At 46.8% G+C, this 14274-nt stretch overlaps 1 long non-coding RNA gene across 1 annotated transcript; it reads left to right on the forward strand.

Annotated features, from left to right (window-relative positions):
• The first annotated feature begins 309 nt into the window (after nucleotides 1-309).
• LOC111553887 lies at nucleotides 310-4516 on the forward strand. The gene is made up of 2 exons (XR_002735105.1): nucleotides 310-1210; nucleotides 4308-4516. It is a non-coding gene; the product is annotated as an uncharacterized LOC111553887 (long non-coding RNA).
• The last annotated feature ends 9758 nt before the right edge of the window (nucleotides 4517-14274 follow it).

Below are 14274 nucleotides of genomic sequence, written 5' to 3' on the forward strand. Positions count from 1 at the left end.
GCCCACCTCGCAGGCCCACACGTGGTCACTCCTAAGCGTCTGGTGTGAACAAAAGTCATTGTCTATTTGGTGGTGGGATTCCTCCTCTGAAAGCTTGCTGTGGTATCACCAGGGAAGCTGGAGGGGATTTAAGCCCCTCCGAAATCGAGCTGCAGGTGCTGCCTTGAACTGAACACTGCTGTTTCTTTGCGGGGAAAGGCTTTCTTCCTTGAGCGGCGGATCTCTTCCTTCATCAGAATTATCAAGGTTCTGGTCAGCCAGTTCCTCTCCAAAACCACAGCCATTTTCAGGAGACAAAAGCAGCCTGGGTTTATAAGGGACCACTGAATGGCTTTATGGCATGCTTGGGAATGACAGAAGTCAAATCAAACAACATGAAATTGTGCACCTTCTTTTGTGTGCATTCATTAGAAGGACTTGGAAAATCAAATAATCAGGTATCGGTATTTGTCTTTTGTACAGAAACAATATTGTAAAAAGGCCCTTTGATGAATTCGTAAATTAAGGCAAGGAGATGCTTACTTAAAATGTCGAAAGCCCCCACAGATCTAATACTCCAAACCAAAAATTATATGCAGCACTGATAGTAGATTTTTTCATCCTATCTAAATATGAAAAAGTATTATATGTTATATTGGCATTTAGGCGAAATCTTTCCCTTATAAGGTGTTTGACATAAATAGCTGTATTATGTAACTCTTCGATAGAAGGCATACACACATCTCTTAAAGGATCCAGCTGCTGTTGTTATCACTGGAGGCATAAAATTGGAATCCCAACTTCCAATATCAAATTTTAGCACAAACCCTATAAAATGTATCTTGTCAGAATGTGCCAGAACCGCTAAGCTCTTTTCGGCTGAACAAATTGCAGCTGGTGTCCTTAAAGGTCGAGAATCAACTTGCTGTATCCTCAGGGTTTAGGCAGCAAATTGGTCCCAGTTTTCACCCTGCCGCAGGGCCGGCTGGGGAGGGCAGGGGTTTAGATTAGCCATGGCCTAGGCCGTTTGACGGGGTGACACGAGCCTGCCTGGCCGAGTCCAAGGCCTGGAGATAGGACCAACCGTCAGGAATGCGAGGAATGTTTTTCTTCGGACTCTATCGAGGCACACAGACAGACCATGGGGATTCTGTCTGCAGTGACAGCCTTAACATTTGCCAGAGCCCTGGACGGCTGCAGAAATGGCACTGCCCACCCTGCAAGTGAGAAGGTAACGTTTATTTTTGTATTTTTTTCTCTGTCTCCCATATACAGACTGTAGAAAGACCACCAAGTGTGGACCATTTTTTTTTTCCACCATGATGTACAATTCACATTTGTTAATAAAAAAAAAAGTGCCCGAGGTCATCCACCTAGACTTTTTTTTTTCTTAAACAGGAAACGGGTTTCAGATGTTTATATGTTGAAGAGTAAGGCTACTAATCTGTTTAGCCATTTAGCAGGCCCTGGCTAACTCTCTCGTACCTTTTAATGTTCAGACCCCATAGAATGACATTAATTTTTATCTCTCTTGTTATTTAGAATTTAAAAAAACAAAACAAAAAACAAAACAGAAAAAAGCACTTTCAATAGTCACCTGCTTTTTGGGGACAGCTCCAGTGGAGGTTAAAATAAATGATTCTGGTGGTTTCATTCAGTTGTGCTCTTAGCTGCCCTGGTGCTGTGCGGTGGGTTTGAGTATTCAGCACTCCCACAATTCTTTAAAATAGAGCATGGTCTCGTTATTTTCATGTGTCTGTATCCACGAGTGGACATCTGTTGAAGCAACATATTTAGATGAACAGTTAAGGTTCACAAACGCACACACTTATTCTGTCTATAGCAAGGGTGAGAATTGGTCTGCAGGACTTCTCTCTCAATTTTCTTTGGGTCAGTGTGATGTTTTCCACGTTTCTTTTTAATGTTTGGCTGTGCCAGGTGACACAGAAAAAGCGTTTCCCGGGGGGCCGATGATCGCTTCGAAGGGCTTCAACTTGATGCTTGGAAATGAAAAATTTTATCTTATTTCTGCCATTTTTTTCTTCATCCCAGGACCAGTAATTTTAAACAGTTGTTGCTGGTGCAAACGCTTCCCTGTGTAGTGTGGCAAATCAATGCTATTTTTACTCTTTTGGGGAGGTTTACATATTTATAGTCCAGGGAGAAAAGAGCACAAACGGGAAGTTTGGATGCTTTTTAAGTGAATTTGTTAGTATTCAAATCATTGGTGTAAAAGACTATTTTAAATGTAGAGTTCAAAGCAGAAGGAATAATATATTATTTGCTAAAACTGGATCAAATGGTTCCCCCTTTTTAACCCACCTGTGTTTGACCAAATGCTTTATGTTTACCCATCTTGCAAGGGTGCAAAAAAGCTATTCTTGGAGAATTTCGTCAGGGAGAGAAAACCAGCTAAGATGAAATGAGCTCTTAAAATTTCAGCATCAGTATTTTCAGGATCAGTAAAATAGTTACTTTCAGGATTAGCAAAATGTTATTTGCAAAAATTAAACATAGACAAAGAATCATCTTTTACTTCACTACAAGAATCCTCCCCTCACTCTCGTGTGTGTGTGTGTGTGTGTGTGTGTGTGTGTGTGTGTGTGTGTAGAAAGAGTTCTATGAGGCAAAAAATACATTTTCTTGTTTTTTCATCAGAGTACCAGAAGTGGCTGGAGAAAAGATTAGTACAAGTGTAAAAATGGATATGTTAATAAATGTCCAAACTCCTTTAAATGGAGATGAGATGGATAGGATAAAACAAATTTTAAAATGTGTGTGTTTTTTTTTAATCAAACAAAAAGGCCATTTTTAGTGTCTTTGGGCATGTTTTAATTCGGCATTCAAATTATGCCAGGCATAGGACTCAGGGACTCCCCGTGGAAACCCAGTGACAAAGCAATACCACCATCACCTGCGCTGAAAAGTGAGCAAAAATAGAGTGGTTATCTCGAGAAAGCGGCTCCTGGAAAATGCATCCCTTAAAATGGAAGCACCCAGCAGAGGCTGATCTGTGGGGCTGGGGAGAAATGGAGCAATCGCCATCACTCCAGGCTCGTCTGAGAACCCCAAATTCCATTAAGAAAAGAATCTGCTGAGCAAGACCCTTCTGAAAGCCCCAGGGTGCTAAAGGAGCAGAAGGAAACCCCAGCTTAGCATCCACACGGCCACCAAGCCCGGAGGACAGGGACTGCCGGGAAAAACTGATCTGATGAGAGGATCCATCAGCGAGCAGGGCAACTGCACTAAGTGGCCATTTCTCCAACATGGACAGGGCACCGGGGAGCTTGGCTAACATGGTCACTCAGCTTTCCTTGGTGGAATCACAGGAGAGGAGGCTGCTTTGGGCCAGCATTTACGAAAACTGTCTTTTTGGCCCCTGGACCCCGATGAATAGAAAAACTCTCCAGTCTGCAAACCCGCTGCAATCGCTGCGTCAGCTCAGAGCCGAGATGCTTCCCAAATGAACACCTGGATGGTGTAAATCACCCTGACGGTAAACACTTCAGGCCAGGACGCAGGCTGCAGGCGGGGTGGGGTGGCATCCTCCCACCCGGCCGGGGTCCATAAACCAGGCGCTGGCCCTGCGCTAATAAATGCTCCTTTCACAGCAAAAGACCCCTCCTCCCAGGCTGGGATCGCAGCCCCTGTAGAGAGGGTGCACGGATAACCGACAGCGTTTCTCCCACCCTCACCACCGTCTGACTTACCCCGGGCTGGTATCAGGGAGTGTTGTCAGGCATTTATGCCGTTATGAATGGCTTTACGATACCTCGAGACGGGGACCAGGGTCACGGGCTTCATGGTGGCTATTTTCTGAAGGTGGCGTGAGAATATAAAACCAAAATTCAAGATCTGCTCTTTAAATAGCATGCTAGTAAAATCAGAATAGTAATGACGGGAACCAAAAGATGGATCTGAAATGTTCCTAAGGTTAGTGGGATCTACAGTGACATTCCCTCTTGTAAAACACATTGAACTGAAATATTAAAATAACTCTCCCTCTTCTTGCTGCTGTCTTAAAATCCTTGACCGCTAATGGATGACCATTTGGTGTAAACAATTCTTATAAAAATCCCCGGATAGGGGAAAAGCAGAGGGTAGATAGCAGACTACATCTAGAAGAAGAATACCTCCTTGGGAATTTCTTTGCATTCGGATGCTCTGCTTTAAAAAATAAAATCTCTCCGTATAAGTATCCAGTTAGGAGGAGTCTTTTAAATGATATCTTTTGTCTTCAGCCAGACAGATGTGAGGACACACAATGTAAATGTTATACAGCAGCTTTGGGAGAGGGTTTTTATGGCTCTGTTTCTTTCCACTCACAGCACAGACTCGAGAAATGTAGGGAACTCGAGAGCAGCCACTCGGCCCCAGGATCAACCCAGAACCGAAGAAAAACAACCGAGAGAAATTATTCTTCAGCCTGAAATGAAACCGGGATCAAATGGTTGCTGATCAGAGCACATATTTAAATTGGAAACGTCAAATTGAGCATTATTAAATAAAGCTTGTTTAATATGTCTGAAACAGAAAATGTCTCTGGAAGAGCATTTTAAACCTGATATTAAAATCTGGCCGAGCGCATGTCCCCAGGCTTCATTGGTGAGCACAGGAATTTGGGTCCTTTTAAGAAGTGCGGTCTTCTCCCTTCACGAGGTATTTTTTTCCCAATGTATAAAATGAAAGTAGAAAGGTTTTTAGGTAGCTATTTAAAACTGTTCATGCAACATAATAAATATAAGACAATTGACCCGTGTTTTAATGTTTATTCATAAGACGAAGTGCAGCCCGGCTGTTGCAGTGACGCGGGCGGCTTGCTGGAGCCGAGAACACCCACGTGTGGGGCGATGTTTTCCCACCACCGTGCAGTGGGTTAGCAACTGACCCGTGCTCCCACCAAACCTAAAACCACTCTCTAATGGGCTTTACAGTATTTACATTTTGAATTTTATTTATAGGACACCAGATGTCTCTGTTCAAAAGAAAAAAAATCATTTGGAATATAAAATCCCCCCCCCCTTCCCCACATTCGTTAGCTGAGGAGATATTTGCCTTCCCCCCTGCAATGCGTCAATGCCTTGCAAGCCAGTTCTGAGCTGGCGTTTACGGTCTTCTTGGAGGTTAGGGAGGCAGGAGACTGAGCATTTATTCCTATTTTCTGTGTGACCACGGGTGTGCCATTATTTCTGGGACACGTTTTCTCCTGAGACTCTTTGCATCTCTCAGCGACCACCCTCTTACTCATTAAACTCTTCTGACACAGAGGAATGGAGCTGGGCAGAAGCTCAAAGCCGGACCTTAAGAAAACTGCTTAAGATCTTACCCGAGCTGCAGCGTCCAGCTGTGAGAGCTGGGGCAAGCAGATAACTGAGAGCTGGGGCAAGCAGATAGCTGCATCTTTCTTCCTTCATCCCTGAAAGTGGTCTTAGAATAAAAGTGCTTCAAAAACACAACTGGATATTTTTATTCACTTCTTTATTGTTTTCTTTGTCAAATAACTTCAGAACATGCAAACGCAACAAGGCACACAGCCCAACAGCCCTCCCCTGACTGATCTGCCTGAAACTGCCAGTCACTTCTCATCTCCATATCACACAGAAGATTCTACAGCTTCATTCCTAACACTGAACCTCTCCCAGGGCCCTCCAGGAAATTGCCTCCCCTCCCCACAACACAGATAGAAGACCAGTTTATTTTTCAGTCCAGACCCACTCCAGAGGTTCGGCCTGATTCCTTCCTGTAAGTCCTACCGGCCAGCGGTGAGGGCAGCACATGAGATCACCCTGCAGATGGACTTTAAAGCGCCGCAGAGAATGGTGGATAGGGAGCAGAGGCCACTGTGGAGCGCTTGCTAGGGCCAGGTGTATTCCAGGTGCATTCTGCATATCACCTCTGCTCTGTTAACCTCCAGAGGTGTCACAGCCCCGCTTCTTAGTGGGGCTCCTGACCACTGTGCATACTACCTGGAGGGACAGTGGCCCTGAAGAAAGACACTGAAAGCCTAGGGGTTGAGCAGCCACGCCTGGCACCTGGCAGCTCCAAGGGCTCTGGAGAGAATCGCCAGTCCCCAGGCTAAGTTCTGGTTCCCCCAACTTCTAGCTGAATTTCCATATCCACATCCAAAGAAAACAGCCTCAGGATTCCTTCCACGATTTACTTTGAATGCCCTTATGAGGCCAGAGGGGAAGGTGTAGTGACAAGTGAGTGAGGACAGAAGCTATGAAAGTCTGAAGCCAGGGTGGGTGGACCGTGTGTTTAATGCCCCTCCCAGGGCCTGGAGGCCAGAGCTGGAGGCCAGGCTTGAGAAGGGCCTGAGTGCTGCCTCAATTAATCAATAAGAGCTCAGAGGAGCTTGTTTGTTCTTTACACCTCTTGAGCATCAAAAGAGAGAAGCTGAGATCCAGAAGAAGGTCATAGCTGCAGGACTCAGTATGTTGCTGGCCTGGGACACCAGGAAGGGAAACCAGAAAGAGGGAGATGAAGGAGGTGAAGATGGGATTCCAGGCAGGCAGATAAGAAAGAGGTGGAGTTGAAAACGCTTTGGGGCTAGAGACCCAGGGAGAGGGGAGAAGTCCTGGTGCTGTTAACAGCCAGGCAGAGCTGAGAAGATGAGGCAGGGTCAGGGGAGTGGGAGGCAGGCAGTGCTCTCTGGAAAGTGCAGGGATGAGGAGAGGCTGGGTGGGTGGCTGAGGGAGGTGGCAGGGATCTGCCCCATTCTCCTGTCATTGGCGCTCACTTCTGCTGCAGAGACCTTTGTCTCCTGCTGTCCCCAGCCCAAGGCTCCCATCCTAGGTCTAGCAGTTCTCATTCCCTAGAGAGTTTTACGGCACAGATGCCCCCCCCAGGGACTTAGAAGACCCTGAGGGCATGTGACTGCTTTATTTATTTATTTATTTATTTATTTATTTATTTATTTATTTTTACCAGCTCCCAGGTAATTCTGTGCGCAGCCAGGGATTGAGAACCGCCCCAGGCCTAAACTTCTACATTCAAATTTAGGAAATAGGCCTCCATTTAATGAACTGGAGACTTCTGAGGTTTTGTTTCTTTGTCTTTAATTCCTGCTCCCTAAGGGTGCCCTGCCAGGGTGGGGCTCACCTTGGTCTAAGGGCCACAGCAGCCTGCAAGGAAAGCACCACTGCAGCCCACTTGACACCCGGGAGGCGGCGCAAGCTGGGTGGGGGCGCTTTGGACTGGTTCTTCGTGAAGCAGAAACGCTCTCAGCTTTGGGAGAGGTTTCCAGGATGTCCACATCTGTTCTGTCCCTTTGTTTGTGGGTTGGGTCTGAAGGAAAGTGACTTGGCCCCTGGTTATCTTGTGCTGCTCCCTCCCCTAGCCCCAGGGCCTCACTGTCCAAACCGAGAGCATGCACAGGACTGGTCCAAAAGCGACCTCAGGAACGCTCCCCCTCATCAGCATGGGGATCTCCCTTTCTTAGTAAATACAGTAAGACAAAACAAGAGAGAAAACTTAAAAGCCTTCTGGGAAAAATTCAAATCTTGTTGAATTAAGATGAATTCCAGTTATTTGTTATAAGTATTTACAATGCTACATTGGCCCACTTACTTTTCTGTAAATCACAAACCTCTTTAATGACAGCTAACATATACATATATAGCGAGAGAGGGAGAGGGAGAGAGAGAGAATATCTAGTGAGTCAGGCACCATTTCAGGAGCCTCACGTCGGCTAATCTATTTTGCTGTGTCCACTACCTTACGGGGCAGGTATTTTTTGTGCCCATTTTACAGATGCAGTAAGTGAGGTCCAGAAGACTTGCCCCCAGACATACAGCTAGTAAGTACCAGAGCTCAGATTCGGCCCCTGACCTCTGCAGGGCAGTGGTGCTGAGAAGAGAGGAGGGTATTATTATTAAATTGGAAAACATGATGATTATTTAAGAGAGTTTCTTAAGTGGTGTCCTCAGAGCCACAACCCCAGCCAGTTCTGCTGCTCTGGGAATCACTTTTCCTTTCTGAGGCCTGAGTTTCCTCTTCCATAGCTGGGATTAGCAGCGCCTGCCGTGGGGTGGCCCCGTGATGTGGAGCCCAGTGCATCTCTTTCCCTTGTGCACCCGCCCAGGCCTCCAACACCGATTTCCTCCTCTATTCTTTCTGGTTCCTGAGCCCTGAGGGTTTGAATTGTGTGGCGCTAGGGTCTGTTTGTTCTCAGGGAAGACAAGAAACCTTTCTGGAACTATCAAACCAATTTTTGCTGGGACAACACATGAGGCTTGAGACAAAAACACGGCAACAAAACAAAAATTGGAGCAGGCTTAGAAAAGATGTAGGACCCCGGCTGGTGAGGGAGGCCCTCTGTCTTTTGGATTCTGGGAATGAGGTGGACTTTCAGCTCCAGCGTCTCCCTAAGATGGCGGGAGGACACACAGGCCCTTAGCTCTGCAAAGCTTTGGGGAGTCTCTGAATCCCAGACACCCCAGAGGACACAGTGCCTCAGTGCTTTTCTTTGGGGGAGATGATGGTTTGCACAGAGCCTGGCCCCAAAGCCAGCATCCCTGCAGCCTGTGTGGCCAGGGCAGGGGCCTGCCTCTCCAGGGGTGGGCAGGACTGGGATGTAGCAACCCCTGTCCAGGAGGTGCCCTTCAGCCCCCTCCCTTCCGCCAGCAACCTCCAGGTCCCACAGACCCACCGCTCAACCTGAGCTCTAGGTGGTGGTGAGGACGAGGCCATGTGAGGTGTCCATTGTCCAGCACACAGCATCTGGCGGCGGCTGCACAGTCAGTGAGCTGCACATTCACCCCGAGTGCCCAGGAAAACCCCATCGGTGTCTCCAGCCCTCTGTCGCGGCTCTCAGGGGCCTCTGTGCTTTCTCAAACCTCTTAATGGCCTGTAATCTTTCAACAGTTAAGAGTATTGCTAATAAGAGATTTGAGAACAATTTGCATCTCTTGAAAGAGGCTGGATTTCTAGAGGGTGGCATAGGTTTAAGTACCATGCACGAAGTCTTCCTTCGCTAATTCTCCTGACTTGAAATAATAAACAGCTTAACACCCTCCATTGTTCTGGGGCCTAATGAAAACCAAGTAGGCCTTCAGCCTGGGAAGCCTGCTGGGATTCAGGAGAACAGCTGGGAGCCGAGGCCTCAAAGCTGATGGCACTTCCTTGCTCGTCTCCACAAGGTGCAGGACAGGGAGTCAATACATCTCTTCAGAAGCGAGTACATCATTTCTCCCAGTCTTTCCAGCTTTCGGATTACATCAAGGAGAAAGTGTTCCTTCAATGCTGTTCTATCTTACACCTTTCTAGCAGGGGCTGCCTTTTCCTTTTAAGAAAAAGCAGGCCAGCTGTGGTGGTTCACACCTGCAATCCCAGTACTTTGGGAGGCTGAGGTAGGAGGACTAAGAGGATCACTTGAGCCCAGGAGTTCAAGACAAGCCTGAGCAACAGAGCGAGACCCACATCTCTCTAAAACAAAACAAAACAAAACATAAAAGCCAAGGCCTTTGGAGTGGAAATTCATCAGTCTACAATATCACTAGAATTCAATAATGTTACTTTGTTTTCACTGAATATAATTTGTACGGTTATGTTGGTGGGTGTTCCTTTCCCACTTATGATTGCCATGGAAAGTTTCCGTTTAAAAAGAAATACATGGGGTACTCATGAACAGAAAGATGGCAACAATAGAAACTGCGTACTAGGGAAAGAGGTAGCCAAGGGCTGAGAAACTAACTCTTATTTATAACTCTTATTTATAAACGGAAGTTTATAAATAAACTTTATACCTGGGTGAAAGGACCATTCAAACCCCAAACCTCAGCATCATGCAATATTCCCAGGAAACAAACTTGCACATATACCTGCTGCATCTAAAATAAAAGTTGAAAACAAAAAGATACTTATTAAATGAAATTTTTTTAAAAAGCAAATGATGCCTGGTGCGATGGCTCACACTTGTAATCCCAACACTTGGAGAAGCTGAGATGGGAGGACTGCTTGAGCCCAGGAGTTCAAGACCAATCTGGGCAACATAGAAAGACCTCGTCTCTACAAAAAAGTCAAAAAATTAGCCAAGCATGGTGGCATGCACCTGTAGTCCTAGTTACTCAGGAGGTTGAGGGAGGAGGATTGCTTGAGCCTGGGAGGTGGAGACTGCAGTGAGCCATGATCACAGCCCTGCACTCCAGACTAGGCAGCAGAGCAAGACCCTGCCTCCAAAAAAAAAAAAAAAATCAAAGAATAACAGGTATCACCTATGTTTATAAATAAATTAAAAAATTAAAAATTAAAGTGAATTTACTTAAAGAAAATTAAGTAGATAAGCACAGGATAGCAAAGAGATGCAGCAAAAATGTTGACAGTTTAGCGGGACTTGAATGATGAAGTTTCAGAAACACTGACCTAGAGATCTTCTAACTTTACAGTGGGAAAAACCAAGGCCCAGAGAGAGGGCAAGTGACTTGGTGGAGGTGGCCAGGAGGTCAGTGCCAGAGCGCTCATCAGGCACTCACTCAGCTGAAGGTGGCCACAAGCTGGCCCAGGCATGGCTCTCATTGGCCAGGTGAGGGAAGGGTGGGACCCAGAGCCCAGGGCTCTCCTCCTTCGAGGTGGACCAACCAGCGAACCTGTGCCACCCAGGATGGGCAGGGGCTGCTGTCCATTCTCTGCTGTGCCCAAGTGCATGGCTCCTCCCCGGAGCTTGGGCAATACCCACAGCCATTACCCCGGTGACATCACAGCCTTAAGGGAGACATTTCATCTCCATTTCCCAGGTGAGACCTGAAGCAGTTCTAGTAAAACCAAGGCTGCTTGGCCCCTAGAACCTGGTCTCCTGACCCACAAAATGAGACCAAGACCATTTTCCACAACCCGCTCATGCCTCCTGGCATGATGCATCTCCACATGCGATGTTTCAACCTAGAAAGCGCGAGGTGCGATTATCTAAGGCGTACCGGCCCTTCCTGCATTTTCCTTTATGACTGTTTTAGTTTACAAGGGGCAGAGGTTTAAAAACAAACATGTTTCTTTCAATTGTAAAGGTATCATGTTTCTTATAAAACAAAATATTCATTATAGAAAGTTTTTTAAAAATAAAAATGTTTAAGGAGTAATTTATTAATCAATCTAACCCTGCCATCCTGGGATTAACTGCTTTATGCATTTTGCTATATTTTATTTCTCTCTGTCTCTTTCTCCCTATGTACATTTTAAACACAGTTTGAATTACTTTATATATAATTTTAGAATCTTTTTTATGCAATGTTTCCTTTTCTTTATTATTTAAGAAATACATATATATATATGAGGCCCCTAGCAGTTCTGGAAAAACCAAGGCCACTTAGCCCCTAGAACCTGGGGATATACTTCTGTTGTAAACAATGAGGAAGATAAAGTCCAGAGAAGGAAGGTGATTCTGCCCATGAGCAGAAAAGCCAGGACAAAAGCACAGTCAGGACATCAGTTTGGTGTCTCCCTAGCAGCTCATGTCATGCTTATTTCAGCCGTCTCCTATTGTCAGGCACTTAGATTGTTGCCAGATATTCACCTCTATAACTAACGATGCAAACGTAAATTCTTACACACAAATCTGTGTGAGCCTGCCTGTCGATTTCTTTCTATAAGTTGCAGATACAGGCGTTCACATGAAAGGAGTGACACATGGAAGTTTCACATCAAGGTTCCAAGCTCCTGGAAGGAACTTCCACATCATCCTTAGAGAGGTTGTAAGGTCACTCCACATAAGCAAGGCAGGCAGCCACTCATCTCTGTACACCTTTGGCAACGCCAAGGATTATGACTTTAACAACGCTTTGTGTGTGGGGGTGGGGTGGGGGGGATTTAAAAGGAGGGTTTTCCAGTCACCCAGCTTCACTTTTTAACACCTTCGTCTTGAACCCGGTCCACGAAGGGAGCCCCAAATTCATTAACAAGGCAGTGGGAGAGAAACTACGGGGTTTTATAAAAACCCAGGAGAAACTGGTGATCTTTCTATCAAAGCATGTAATTCCCTCTGGAGAGTTCAGGCATGGGGGCTGGGACCACCTCTCTGGACAGTTATCGGTCTTTGCTGCCTGCTGAGAATTTTCTGCAGGGGGCACTGGGAGGCAGGAGAAGAGGCATGAGAGATGCCCTCTGCTGAGACTTGCAGGTGGGGAAATGGCTTACAAACTCTCCCGATGCGGTTGAAAGGAACTTAGGATAAGGAGAGCTCCTCTCTGTTGCAGCAGAGAACCTTCTGGGGCCTGGGGAGTTGTCTGCAGAGCCCACGTGGTCTCAGGAGGGGCTGAGGAGCTCTTGGCTTCAGTGGGTTGGATGTTTGTGAAGTTGGTGGTTTTGCCCAAAATCAGAGGCTCAGTGTCCGCCCACTGCGCTGATTTGTCTGAAGTGTCCCTGGGCCACATTGGGAGGAAGAGACAAGGGTCCTACTCTGTGAAAAAATGAAGACAACACAAGAATGGCCGGTAGGTGGTGCTGAGCCCTCCTGCCCCACATCACATAGAGCATCTGCAGTCTCAGGGTCAGGGACTTAACCCACGGCCTCGGGCCTCTGGCTCTCTGCAGCTCCAGGCTCATTTCTAATATTTTATTTATTGAGGTGAAATTAACATTACCAGAACATCAACCATTTAAAAGTGAACAGTTCAGTGGCATTTCGTACATTCACACTGTGTGCAATCACCACCTCTGTCGAGTTCCAAGACATTTCCATTACCCCAGAAGGACACCCTGGGCCCAGGAGATGCCATCCCTCGTTCTCCCACCTCTCCCCAGCCCCCAGCTCTCCTACTTTCTGTCTCCGCCGATTCGTCTATTCCAGACATTTCGTATGAATGGAATCATAAAATAGGGAATGTTTTTGTGTCTGGCTTCTTTTACTTCACATAATCGCTTCAAGGTTCGTTCATGTTATAACATGTATCAGAATTACGTTCCTTTTATTGCTGAATAATATTCCATCATGTGGATAGAGCACATTTTCTTTATCCATTCACTACTGATGGACACTTGAGTTATTTCTACTTTTTGGCTGTCATGGCTAGGCTGCTAAGAAGATTTGTGGACAGTTGTGCATGAGTACCTGTTTTCAATGGTCGTTCTAGGCTTCACTTTTTGAGGATCAGCCAGGTGTTTTCCACAGCGGCTGCACCATCTTGCATTCCCCCCAGCAGTGTGGGAGGGTTCCAGTTACTCCAGCCTAGGCTTATTTTAATAGCATCTCTCGAGAGGTGGAGCCCTGACAATCGATGTGAAAATCAATGTGTGGCCCTGCAGGAAACGGTGGTGCCTCCTACTAATTATGTAATCAGCAGCCTACACAGGGTCGTGGAACTACAGTCCCCCTCCAAGTTCTGATGCCGCCGTTCCTGGGGGTCTCTCCGCCTCTCCTCTCCTCGGTTTCTAAATGGGGCTACTAAATCCTAGTTGAAGGGCTTTCCTTAGCACAGAGCTAGGAACATAGCGGGCACTCTGCAAAGAATGGCTTTCAGGTCTCACCCAGAAAGTGCAAGGGTGTAAGGGGGCTGTGAGTGGTTCCCTGATTTGGGAGCTCACAGACCTCCATGGTGGTCTCTTTAGCACACCATGCTGCTGTAACTAAGTCGAAATGTGCCAATGAAGTTATATCTAATGGAGACTGAAAAGAATAACAAAATGAGCTTCTAATGCTTAAGGAAATGCCAAAAGGTGGGGGATTTGAGCCAGGTTGGCTCTGACGTTGCCTCTGGTGGAAAGTGTAGTGAGTCCAGGGACAGCCTCACCCAGAATCAACAGCCGTCCAGGAGTAAGTGGGGCTGCAGCCACCTCCTCAGCCAGGCGGAGTCTGTACACAACCCTTCAAGGACTAAATAAACGCAGTAATTTACTGAAGAAAGGCCTTTCAGGGCCACCTCTGGCACTGAGGTCTTAGGACTCATGGGACAAAACCAGCATCCATCTTCTGATGTGACACGTTCCTGTCAACAGTTGCCCTAATGGAAACAGCACTCAACCGAAGTGACATGGCAGCCTCTTCACTTCCATGGAGCCCTGCTCTTCCTGGGCAGTGAAGAGGATCAGAGGACTCAGAACAAGGGGCCTGCACGGTGAGGGGCTTGGAGGGATGGGGGACCACAGGGCAGTGGGAGGTGGGGGAGGGAAGGCTCAGGGCAGGAGGGCTGTGGGGTAGGGAAGGCAGTCTGCTTCCGCTTTCCTAGTTGTCCTGCAGTTCCCTCGGGCTTATGGGATCACAGCCAGGTGTCCCCCTAGAAGTCCAGATACTCAGAGGATGCAAAAGCTAGGTGTGCCTTAAGGCCTTGGCAGCCCCAGTTTTAAAATGTAAGGAGTCCTGGAGAGGAG

The sequence above is a fragment of the Piliocolobus tephrosceles genome, chromosome 17, assembly GCF_002776525.5.
Source record: "Piliocolobus tephrosceles isolate RC106 chromosome 17, ASM277652v3, whole genome shotgun sequence".
In the NCBI taxonomy this organism is placed as follows: Eukaryota; Metazoa; Chordata; class Mammalia; order Primates; family Cercopithecidae; genus Piliocolobus; species Piliocolobus tephrosceles.